Below are 11,216 nucleotides of genomic sequence, written 5' to 3'. Positions count from 1 at the left end.
CATTACATATCAACCACTGATTACGTCCATTACATAACAACCATTGATTACGTACAAAACATAACAACCACTGATAAAGTATATTACATAACAACCATTGATTACGTACATTACATAACAACCACTGATTACGTACATAACATAACAACAACCGATGACGTACATTACATATCAACCACTGATTACGTCCATTACATAACAACCACTGATTACGTACATAACATAACAACCACTGATTAATTCATTACATATCAACCACTGATTACGTACATTACATAACAACTACTAAGTGCGTGCATTTCAAACAGAAGCGGCTCACAATATTAGAAGCTCCAGATTTGAAAGATTTTCTCTGAAGACCACGACCCAATCGATCGTCCATCTGTGTTGAGGTTTTGTGTACAAAAAATGTATCACGTGTATCAGCAACCTTAACAAATATTTCTCATGCAAGAGAAAACAGATGATAAATAACTAAATATTCTATCTAAGGAATGACTTATACGTGTTTGAACACCATGAAGCTATATTGAACTTTGAACTAGTGGGAAGTCAAAAGCGTCTTTAGTTGGGTCTGCAAGTCAACACCACGTTTATTAACATACACGCCTTTAAACATGTTTCTGTTTGATATTACAATCAAATGTTCATAAAAAATCTAACTGGAGTATATCACGTGGAAAACAAACTCAAACGGATTGTAAGAGACTGTGGCCTGAGCGTTCGACATTAAGTTGTTCGTCAAGGCGGGTGTCGTACAATGGAGAACCAGCAGTTGCTTGCCACGAGTGCTTGTTGGAAAGTCCTTGGCAACCCAATCTCATTAAAATCAGACCTAAGTTCTCGCTACCGCTAAACAAAGATCTGAAGACATCCCATTAGGGGTTATGTCAGAACGACCTTTCATCCGACCAATCAGTGCGTCGCTTACCAGATTATGAAAGTGACACTCGAAATGTGATTTCTAATCATGCAACCTCGAAAACTTTTACATGGGGTATTCCGAACGATAGTTACGGGTTTAACGACTGAATCCATACAATCTTGACCATCTACTAGCCATTAGAATGTTGTTTTTGTTCAGGTTTCAATTTTGAAAACGAGAATTTGTTAAAATATGTTTCGAAGCGTAGTCGCCAATTTGAAATTTGTGCCGTAAAGCACGAGAAAGCTGCCTTCTGATTAGTCATTCCATTGGTCGGTCAAAGTTCGCGCAAGGTCGGTCTGACGTGACCTGTAATGGGATGTCCTCAGATCTTTGTTTAGCAGTAGCGAGAACTAAGATCTGATTTTAATGAGATTGTTGGCAACCGGATTTGTTCAGAGTTATGAGACTACTGAACAAAATGGGAGCTTCTCAAACACTGTCCTGGGCGCAACGCAGGTATTGCCATCATGTGCACTGGATTCCCAATTCTCAAGTCTCAAAAAGAGGTCAGGAAAAAGTCAGTTATTGTGAAGAGAGTTTTAATGATTTGGGGAGTGTGGGTGGTCTGTGAGCACCTACATGTAAGTGAAAATTCCGGTCATAAAACAGTAAGTAAACTTTTAAAATCTAAAACATGAGACAAGATACAAATATCGTTTCCGCTTCAGAAAACTCATTCACCTGGACAGACAGAAAATCGTTGCCACTTGTATAGTTCGGGTGCATTTCTACTCTTCAGACACACACCCAACTACCTGCTAAATTATTCCACAAATCACCGTTGCTTAATTAAACCTATTCATAGTCTATGGTGAGTGAGTGAGTTAAAGTTTACCGTCACATCGGCAATATTTCAGCCATATCGTGATCATAGTCTATGGATATTGGTAGGTATCAGACCAGATGCGTTTACGCAGTACAAATGAACGATTTACAACGGACTAAAAGTATTACCTGCAGCAAAGTATGACCAGTATTAGATTTACCTCAGGGACGTGAACTTCTGGTAAAGTCGACCCAGACATTTTTTAAGGTGCCCAACGTTTGTTTGACAATCCTGCTACAATTATCATTATGGAAATGGTTTTTGTCACTTTTATTTGGAATCTAAGAAAATCGAAGAAATCACCTTGCCAGTTGAAGGAACAGACTTTTGCATCTTCTTCGTAGACGTCAGGCGTTTCTGCAGCTACCTGTTGTTCTCTGGTCTGTCCATGATTTCAAATCGCTCTTCAAAACGACGTAAATACTCACAAGCAACTATGAACGTGGTGCGTTTCATACCAGAGGGAAGAAGCTGAAATCTTTGGCATGCCCAGTTCGTTCCTCAAAATGTTCTCAACTCTAGTTTGAGAGATGCCCACCGTCTTGGCTATGGAGCGTGTTGGGAGTCATAGCCACAACTCCACTGCCCACCTTTTGACAGTGGCAAAGGAAGGAAGTCATGATCAGCCTTTAAAGTTGATGGCCTGTTGGCATGGATGGCTGTTGGGAGTTAGCCCTTTCAGTTGTGATACTTCATGACGCCACAGTAGCCAATATGATGCTTGGTATACAATTTATATTTGGTTCTACTGCAGCCTGTATATATGACAATAATTGCACTTAATACTTAATGGTATTACAAACTGTTCGTTTGCTTGTTTCTTGTTCATACCCGCACTCAGCAATATTCCAGCTCTATGACAGACGATCTGTAAATAATCGTGTCTGGCCCAGGCACCTTTAATTCGAACCAATGACAAGCTAATCCTGGTAGCTTAGGAACACCACTCTGTGTACTAGGTTGTGTCCTTGGTCACTGGGTCTCCCGCGCTTCAACACTCGGCCTCAATACATCATGCATTGGTTCGGTAATCACGACTCCTCAATACTGATTCATGAACAGTGATTGGGATCTTTAAGTTCGACTTTGCATTTTCGAACATCTGGTTAGTCTTTGAATTCACAAAGGATTTTGTGATTGCAGGTCCACAGCTAGCTATGCCTGTCGTTATCACCTTCAACCGTAAAACTTCATCGTTTGAACCATAGTTAAGATTGCAGAACAAAGTAGTATTTGTGCCTTTGAACTCAGCTGCCTCATTGTCCCTCAAACCCCATGAATTCATACAACAGTAGCACAGACATGTCTTATTGGTACGGAGTGCTGATTTGTATCTTATCCCCACCAAATCATATGTGCCTTTTCATCATTCGGCTCGTAACTTTCATATTGGGAAATAAAAGTTTACTTACTTGTATATTCATTGATATGTTTTTTGTGTGGACGGCAGGCTGGTGACATATGATTCTAATGGGCCATCAACATGCAATGTATCGAGCGTATGAAGTTGATGTATGTTAACACATTTCGACAATACAGTGTGAGACAAGATGGTGTTGCCCCCGAGGTTGTGGTTCCTCCTGCTGTGTGCCTTGCAACCTAGTGACATTAAGGGTAAGTTTTACTATCGTCAATAGCAAACATATACTGTTATCATGTTCGTATTTATATTACATTCATTTTATATGTTTTAATCCACAACTCCACTCCCTTTTGTTTGAAGATCTGAACAAAACACTTCGCGAACACCCGGTGTCATCACTGATTTTCAGTAATTCATTCATATGTTTGTCACCGCTATATTGCTTTTTACCCCAAATGGACCAAAACGGGATATTCTCTGGCGTTGACGCGTTGTCCAGTCGTCTAGAGCTATTGCAAGGCAATTCACTGTTCAGTTTTCCATCACTTGGGTCACTATGTTGTGGAGGTCGAATCCTAGATTCTCCTGATTATGTGTCTAGGTTTGTTAGCAACATACCCATGCGCCCATGTTTGACAAAACTGTATAAGTAAATACACAGATGCAAGCTTTCCTCTAGCATCAAGCGTTCACATCTTGAAATAAATGAAATATCTTTCAAAACGGCTAGAAACCAAACACACTCACTCACTTGTGTGTGTGTGTGTATGTGTGTGTGTGTGTGTGCGTTATACTTATTATACACGAGATGGCCAACTCGTCCTTATATACTCACCGCCAAAGGAAACGCGAATACGACTCATGATGGTTGATATATGAAGACTTTCTCATGGTCAAGAAATATTAGATTGGTTCGATGCACGAACATACAAGTATACTGTGTGAACCGATGCTCATGAACGCATTACATGTGACGTCATAGATCTATGACTCGAGATGCATCTTTTGTCTCATGGGGGATTAGCGTGTAAAGTTTTGAAATCATGTGCAGCATATCGTGATAAGAATAAAGACACCATGGTAATTTGACTGATAGTTTTGTCATTAATTCGTACACATTGGAAACATCTCTTCTTAACGTAAAACTTTTCTATATGTTTCACGTTTCTTTTGGCGTTGAATATATTACCAACATAATTAAAAATTGACTTTCACTTTGTGCTTGTTCATGTTTGGCCCTCACTCTATGAAGGTACATACTCCAATGAACTCACACAAAATGAAAGCCAATGATTATATTTTGTATCGCTATTTGATACCTCGAGGAATGTTCTACCTAATTTCAATTAGTACACGTGACTGTATGTTTACAGCCACGCAACAACCCACTGTAACGTGGAATAAAATATATCATGCGCGAAGGTATTCTCGATTTTCTCTGCAGGAACATATTTAATCATTAGAGGAGAAAGGTCTCGATATGTTAAGAACTACCTCATTTAGTCAGTCACAATGACAGCTCGTAATACATTCACATCATATTCAGGACGACAAAATGGCCGACACAACAAACGTGACGGAAGAGACATCCGAAGTTGTTCATGAACCTGTGGCGTTTTAAGTGTTAGTCATCATTGATCAGTTGGCCTATCATTGAAAAGTGATAATAAAAATGTGTCAAGTAGATTTATAGATAGTTCTAGACTGTGACTTACCAGTCCAGACACAGATCGAGTCCAAAGTGTCAATGTGCATCTCAATGTTTGTTCACTGGGATGGGTCCGTTTTGTCGTTTAGAGGATATTCTTGAATGGGTATAAAGTCAAACTCTATAACTTCCAAAATGTATTCTGAAGCGCTTATTTCAAGATTAAAAGATCTAAGTGATCAGAAAAAAACACACTTTTGTATATACATTCGTGCTAGGGAATCCCCAGGGCTTTCCTCAGGAATGTGGAAGTAGTCCGTCAGTGTCAAGAATTCAATCTCGTGAAAAGCGTATGAACGTCAAAATGTGTCATACACTTATGAACGACAGTTTCGTGGTCATATGACCGACCTTATTCACATTAAATACCCCATTCACATTAAAAAGTTATTTAAGTTTAATTTTCAGACATTCAGTATTTGATATGCTCACAGTAACTTTTGGTTTTAAAATGCCTGTTTGATATCCTCACATGAGATAAAGCAAACATGAACTAGCAATCAACACTGAATGTCCTCTTCCGTAGTCGGATCTTACGATAGACACCTTGGAAATTCCGGATTAGAATTGATCCACAGCAACCTAGGCTTGTCGCAATGCAGGTTTGGTTGCTTTGTTGACTGCTTGGTGCACAAACCTCTGGTGTGTCTGGTTCAGACGGTCTTATTGACAGGCCCCCCTTGAATAGGACCGCCTCCGTGGTCTTGTGGTAGAGCGTCCGTCTGGAAAGCGGAAGGTCCGGGGTTCGATTCCCGGCCGCGTCATACTAAAAGACGTCAAAAGATGCTACTAGCTGTTATCCTGTCTGGCATTAAGGGACTTAAGCCATGATTGGTCGGCTTGGAGTCAATGTTAAATTGCAGCATGGCACCATAACTCAGCTGTACAAGCAGCCACACACGCACACACGCGTGCATGCACATCGCTACATAAGTGCAATAATCTTGAACGCGATGTTAAACGCCATTACACCTCACCTTTCCCTTGTATAACTGGTATATTTCTGAGAGAATAAAACAAAGAAACACACTCACGACAAGAGACGAACGTTTACTTTGAGATTTGCGTCCACCACAGGAAGCAGCTGTCCAGATGATGTTGTCTCTGTCAGTGGGGGTGAATGCTTCTTCATTACAAAAGACAAGACGACTTATTTATTGGCCTCAAAGTATTGCAACGCCAACCATGCGAATATAGCTTTCCCGAAGACTCTGGCAGCTAACAACGAGCTGAAGTCACATCTTCTACAGCTAAACCCTAACTGTAAGTAGACTACAGGTTTCCAGAGTTCGTGCATCGTCAACCTCACGGGTCAGTATATGCTTACGTTCCCCATCACCCCTAAGTACGTAGGGCCATTTTGGAGTGTAGCTGCTATTTGTACCAACAAGTGCCAACAAGTGCAATCAGTTTTTGTGCAAATGACCACATGTCTCTTGCGAGTTTGAATGATCACAACTTTAAATATTTTTTACGAAGAATGTCAGTATTCATAATGTGTCGAACGTTTCCGTACAATCATCAGATTCATATGCCTTCGTTATTAGGGTCCGCTTGTCGTCAGTTTTGCATCCAAATCTGATTTGTTAACACTATGTCTGAATTAAACATTGTGTCTATGATATGCCATGAAGAGTTCTCTTTTGCTTTAGCTCTTTGTGCACATCATATATCAAACAACGTCTGGAAGATAGTACTGTTATTACATACACAAGGGGGCACGGGTGGCCCAGTCGTCTAAGGCGCCGCGATTCGCTGTGCAGAGTTGCGTCCCTTGGGCACGCCAGAAACCTATGATTGTGGGTTCGAATCCCGGTTCGCCCCGATTATGTTTCGAGGTTTGTCAGCATCATACCCATGTTCGTGGGTTTCACCGAAGTGGTAAACGTCTGAGACCTGCATCACTTCGGGCTTTCCTCCAACATTAAGCTGACACGCCGTGATATAACTGGAATACTGTTAAAAGCGGCGTAAAACCCAACTCACTCACTCACATACACAATGTAGGAAAAGATGTTGGTTCAATGCAATTTTTATATCAACATTTGAAGCATAATCATTTTTGTCAATAGTTTTCAGGGACAATATATTTTTCCGTAAAATCATGAAAGGGTATAGTTTGCATTTTCGTGAACATGACACAGTCCACTCTAAACAACAGGCAGGACCGCGTCTGAATTCCGGTACTGGGTAAACATTCACCGTACAGAGGAGACACCCTTCTACCACGTTGGCAGCAGTTACCCAACTGCCCTACACTGACTGGAACCCAGATAAACCTGTCCCTATGGATGAGTATGGATCTAGCAACTGTGCTGTCTTTGCCTGCTCCAATGGGCAGTACCGATGGGATGTCAATACGTGCAGCAAATCAAGACGCGTCGTTTGTGGAATGAAAGGTACCTTCGGGTCGTATAGTACCGTTATCCTTCTGCTCGAATCTATGATACACTGTAGGGGCCATTCGGACTTACGCCTGTTTTCGCAATATCGTGCGAATAAATGCAACAATGACCTGAAACCTTTTGCATTCGCTCAATTTCTAAATAAGAAACAAACAAAAGAGATTTCATAATTGAAAATGCGCGAGAAAGCGAAAATCTCAAGGTATTGGTCCTGTGACTTTGTTGATTCGCTTGTCATCGACAACGACAGTGTGTGCCGTGGTTCATTATATCAATCACTAACTTGTCTAGCCCAGACTCTATTAATTACTGGCTGCCGTCCTATAACTGGAATGGTGTGTTAAATCACCCAAAACAACTTATATTTGTCCTTGGGGAACGGGTGGTCCAGTCGTCTAAAGCGCCGCCTTTCGCTGTTCAGAGTTGCGTCCCTTGAGCACGCCAGAAACCTATGATTGTGGGTTCGAATCCCGGTTCGCCCCGATTATGTTTCGAGGTTTGTCAGCATCATACCCATGTTCGTGGGTTTCACCGAAGTGGTGAACGTCTGAGACCTGCATTACTTCAGGCTTTCCTCCCACATTAAGCTGACACGCCGTGATATCACTGGAATAGTGTAAAACCCAACTCACTCACTCACTATATTTGTCTTTGGCATTCAATGAAATGAAGAATTTTTTGAACATGGGAGATAAAGATATGTGACTCGAAGTGTGTATTTTCATATGAGATAATATCACACCTGGATCTGTACCATGAACGTATTATCTTCCTCTTCAGACTGTCCACAAGGATGCAGCACTGCGGCTGGTGAGAACAGTCAGGAGTTATATTGTAAAATGAAGGTTGCTGCAGTCTGATTCGTTGAACAACGTTGTTAAATGAAATGTCCATTGCGTTGTAATACTTTTTCCACAATCTCAAGTTTTAAAGAAAGTGTCTTTTGTCGTGGCGAAATGTAAGGCAGTTGATCAATACATTTAACAAGCAGTTAAATCACTTGCTGCCACTGTATTTAATGAATTACGTACATCTACAGGAACATCACAACTCAATGTAACGTTGGACAATATACTTGTGTCATGTTCTGCGCTACCCTATTGTAATCAAACAAAACGTAACGGAAGGGTCCATGTTCTCATTTTCTTTGACAGAAACCTCGACAACTGCGTCTGTTGACACTACTGCGTCTCCTAATACAACATCAACTACACAGGACGTGACAACAGGAGGGCTCACTTCTAATTCATCAATGGACACGGTGAATGTGTTGTCGAATACAACCATGGCAACTCAATTTCGTGAGTTTATACCACGCGCCCTAATAATGTACATAGTTCACCAGCATTGTGTGAGTGAGTGAGTTTTGTTTAACGTCCTTTTAACAGTATTTAAGTTACATCTAGGCACGGCAGCTTAATTTAGAAGGAAAGCCTAAAGTGATGCAGGTCTTTCATGAAACCCACGAACTCGGGTATAATAGTGCTGACAAACCAAGAAACATAATCAGTACTAATATGGGACTCGAACCCACGAGCCTATGTTCCTGGCACGCCTAAGGGACGCAACTCTGACAAACAAACTTCAACGCTTTAGACGACTGAGCCAGCGTTCTCCCTTCCTACCACTAATTGAGTAAATTTACCTCTGTTACCAGGATTTACCAACGTTGGAATGTATTGTTTAGAAAATACTTCTTGGTATTACGTTTTCGTAGTTATGTTTTAGCTATATTGTTTTATTTTAGACATGGGTTCAACTGCCAGTTGGTTTGAAGCATCCGTCGGGACAACCTTACTTGTGATTCAGATCTTCCATTTCAGTTCATAAAGGCAAATACCATGTACATATCTGTACACACAAATACTGTCCATTCCCATTACAATATTTTGAACTTGTGCAGTGAATGATGATTAAAAGATTCTTATGTTGAAACATATTTTTTATTGATATTTTTATGGGGTTGACAAGAGGTCGATTATCGACTATATTCTCAAATTACCTCAGGGAGAGAGAGAGAGAGAGAGAGAGAGAGAGAGAGAGAGAGAGAGAGAGAGAGATTGCAGAGTTTAACATCGAGAGAATGGTGTTTTAAACGTGGTGTTGCTTGTGTCCCCCGTCGTGATGGTGATGGTGTATCACCGTCGTGATGTTGCTTGTGTCCCCGTCGTGATGGTGATGGTGTATCACCGTCGTGATGTTGCTTGTGTCCCCGTCGTGATGGTGGTGGTGTATCACCGCCGTTATGTTGCTTGTGTCCACCGTTGTGATTGTGGTGGTGTATCACCGTCGTTATGTTGCTTGTGTCCCCCGTCGTGATGGTGATGGTGTATCACCGCCGTGATGTTGCTTGTGTCCCCCGTCGTGATGGTGATGGTGTATCACCGTCGTGATGTTGCTTGTGTCCCCCGTCGTGATGGTGATGGTGTATCACCGCCGTGATGATGCCTGTGTCCCCTGTTGTGATGGTGATGGTGTATCACCGTCGTGATGTTGCTTGTGTCCCCCGTCGTGATGGTGATGGTGTATCACCGCCGTTATGTTGCTTGTGTCCCCCGTCGTGATGGTGATGGTGTATCACCGCCGTGATGTTGCTTGTGTCCCCCGTCGTGATGGTGATGGTGTATCACCGCCGTGATGTTGCTTGTGTCCCCCGTCGTGATGGTGATGGTGTATCACCGCCGTGATGTTGCTTGTGTCCCCCGTAGTGATGGTGATAGTGTATCACCGCCGTCATGTTGCTTGTGTCCTCCGTCGTGATGGTGGTGGTGTATCACCGCCGTGATGTTGCTTGTGTCCCCCGCCGTGATGGTGATGGTGTATCACCGTCGTGATGTTTCCATGTGTGTGTACTAGTATATATCTCTTTCCGTACCACGTGTGTGTGGCCACTGAACATGTATATGATACGTTTACTGACAGGCACAACATCCACAGCTAGTTATCAACAGGTCACAGATACAAATATTATTTTCATGGCACTATTTTCATGCCAATCTACAGAGTAATACCCCTGACCTGTAGGTAAATAGTGACGGAACATCCAGCGTTAGCCGGCATAATTATGGTACCTATCATACTCTTCCGAATTCTGCCGTGTAATTTCATCACTGCAGTGATAGGTGTGCGTCTCCATCTCCATCCTCTTTACGCAGTTCCAATGCTGGAAAATAACCTTCGTCGTTCTTGTTGTTTAGACTGGAATCGAAAAATCTTGTTTAGGCTCTCTGCATGACTTAATGTCAGCGACACAATGGCTGAACGGAATGGCTTAAATTGTTTGTATATCTACCTACATTGGTGAAGATATCAATTTTGGTTCATAATTAATCTTTTTAAATAAGTGGTATAGTGTTGTAATTTTATAATTAACTAGATCTGCGGTGACATGAGGATATTGTTAAAGTTGAAACCCACAACGCTGTGATTATGGTGTCGTGCCTGGTTAGCGAAAATCCAGTTTTCCTTAGTATCGGTAAAGTTGGGGTATTTGTCCTACGAAAGCGAAAAATGAGTAATTGCTATAAAAACACCGGATTACCGTAGTTTAGATTAATGCCCGTGCTGTCCAAATAGAGGAGAGGAGAGGAGATTTACTAGGAGAGGCGTTGCGTAAAAAATAATACAGTTGGATGTTTAAACACAGGAGAAGAGATGATCAGTTTCTTAATTGAACAGTGTCTTGACTGTGTGTATTCTTTGATTAGAATGCTTCTCACCGACCTTAGCGTGTAGGGGTGTGATGTCCTTGGCAGGAAACGACAGTGTTTTGACTACTCTTCTTTCATTAATTAACGTGTTAACGTAATTAACCTTTATTAATTCGTGTAAAACCAACACAGGATGTTTCCTGGAAGTGGATATTCGTGAATGTCAAAGGACTGACACGACATGTGTTAATAACTGTCCAAGCACTTCTAAAGTTACTAACATTCTTTATATCTAAAGACTAGTATTATATGTAATTATATACCACTTTATTGTCT

At 41.4% G+C, this 11,216-nt stretch overlaps 1 pseudogene; it reads left to right on the top strand.

The window, feature by feature from the left end:
• Positions 1 to 3,304: 3,304 nt before the first annotated feature.
• LOC139470007 (uncharacterized) lies at positions 3,305 to 9,060 on the top strand (annotated as a pseudogene).
• Positions 9,061 to 11,216: the final 2,156 nt, after the last annotated feature.

This window comes from Haliotis cracherodii, unplaced genomic scaffold, assembly GCF_022045235.1.
Source record: "Haliotis cracherodii isolate W230 unplaced genomic scaffold, xgHalCrac1.p SCAF_20, whole genome shotgun sequence".
NCBI lineage: Eukaryota > Metazoa > Mollusca > Gastropoda > Lepetellida > Haliotidae > Haliotis > Haliotis cracherodii.
Note: the sequence above shows the minus strand (reverse complement) of the source record. Positions and strands in the feature narration are given on the sequence as shown.